This window comes from Eimeria mitis, genomic scaffold (genome assembly GCF_000499745.2).
Source record: "Eimeria mitis Houghton genomic scaffold, Emh_scaff1218, whole genome shotgun sequence".
Lineage (NCBI taxonomy): Eukaryota > Apicomplexa > Conoidasida > Eucoccidiorida > Eimeriidae > Eimeria > Eimeria mitis.
In genome coordinates, this window is record NW_013568268.1 from 1 (window position 1) to 1,682 (window position 1,682).

Genomic DNA, 1,682 nt, shown 5'->3' on the forward strand with positions numbered 1-1,682 from the left:
AGTTAGCTAACCTGTTTTGTCTTTGGAGCAGATGTAATGAATAAACGTGCCGCCGGTTTCCGTTCGATTCAGGCATCTCACGGCAGTGTGTCAATTCCACTGCGACATAATAGGCAGACGCAGAGGCGACGCAGGCTCTTGCTTTGCACGCATACGATTTTCTTCGTGAGTATTGAGCACTGTCCAGTATGCCTGCATTTTCGACAACGAACGATTCGACAGGGACGGCCGCTCCAAACACATGCATCATTTCGCAATTAGCATCAAGTTGAGACTTGGTTCGCCTTCCCTGGTTTCAATACGTTCCCCCTGTTGATGGGGTCACATGCAGTAACTGCCGGCGCACTTCGTGATTTGCGTTTGTGAGTATCGTATGGCTATCCCGTTTGTGCGCACGCCCCTACAGCATCGCTCTGGTGAAGCTTTCTTTGGTGTTAAGCGAGTTCTTTTGGCCACTTCGCATGCCGTTCGGAGAAAATGCATCTGCTCGGACCAGTTATGCATCGACGTTTAGGGCTATCTAGTGCCGTGAATGAACGTGTCTCTGCATCCTGCAGATGTATGGATATGCATTGGCAGAAGATGTGCAAGCTCATTTCGTCTTCATCGACTTCGTCGCTGGTATCTACTGGGGTTGGACATTTCTTGGCCTGGGTATGCATATACGAAATCAAGTGTCTCGTTGCACAGCATCTAACAAATTGGTGGGATGGTAGACGTGCAGTGCAACAAGTCGCGGGAGAGGGCAGCGAATCACCGGTCCTTCGTGTCAAATGCTTAGGCGAATTGACAATCAGCTCGTTTATATGTGACGGCAGTTGTTCCGGGACACAAGCGAATAGCTGATGGCGGATGGAAACCTACAGCGTGGGCAACATAGAACCTCTAAGCAATCACGGCGCCTGCACGAAGGAAACCCGAATCGGCAACTTATCGCGTAGCTGTTGGGTAACGCAGAGGGGAGCTGAGCCCGTAGGGCAGGCGGATCATCCACATCCGGCGAAAGTGCCGATGACGTCGTCTGTTCGAAATAGATGCAATATGTGAATTTTTCGCACATTGTCGTTCGAGCTCGGCGCATCAGGGCAAGCTGTTCGCAAGTTTCCTACGAAGACGGATGTGAGAAGCAGGAGGCAGGCGTTGGGTCTCCACTTCCTTGGCATTTCCCATACGTGTTGGACATTTTTATCAGCTTTGGTTTCCCAACAGGACGCGACTCGACAGTTTCGCCCCAGACAGCCACCTGCACCGTCTTGCAGGTGGCATGAAGCCTAAAGTTTGTTTGCTTGCCCTCAGTGGGTTAGACCCTGTCTTCCGAAAGGGGTGTATGCAGATTTGGGGTTGTACAGACTATGCGCGCTAGCATACGGCCACGGTGTGTCGTGCCCGTATCTGATCCGTATGCATCGCTGTTACTGTTTGGCACTGTTATGGTAATCTTGCGTTTAAGCTGGTATGAGGGCAGGCATGAATGCAGATGCGCATGCGCGCAGATGTATGGAGTTGCACGGTGAGAAGAGATGGGAGTTCGTTCTGCTTTAACGATGTTTTCCCTGGGCGCCCGCGGAGGTGGGGTATTTTGACAATGGGTTATGTGGGCTTGCCACACAGGGGCTGACACTCCAAATGATCTCAGCGAACAGGTGGAACAGTGTATGTGCAGCACAATACGGAGGAAGCTG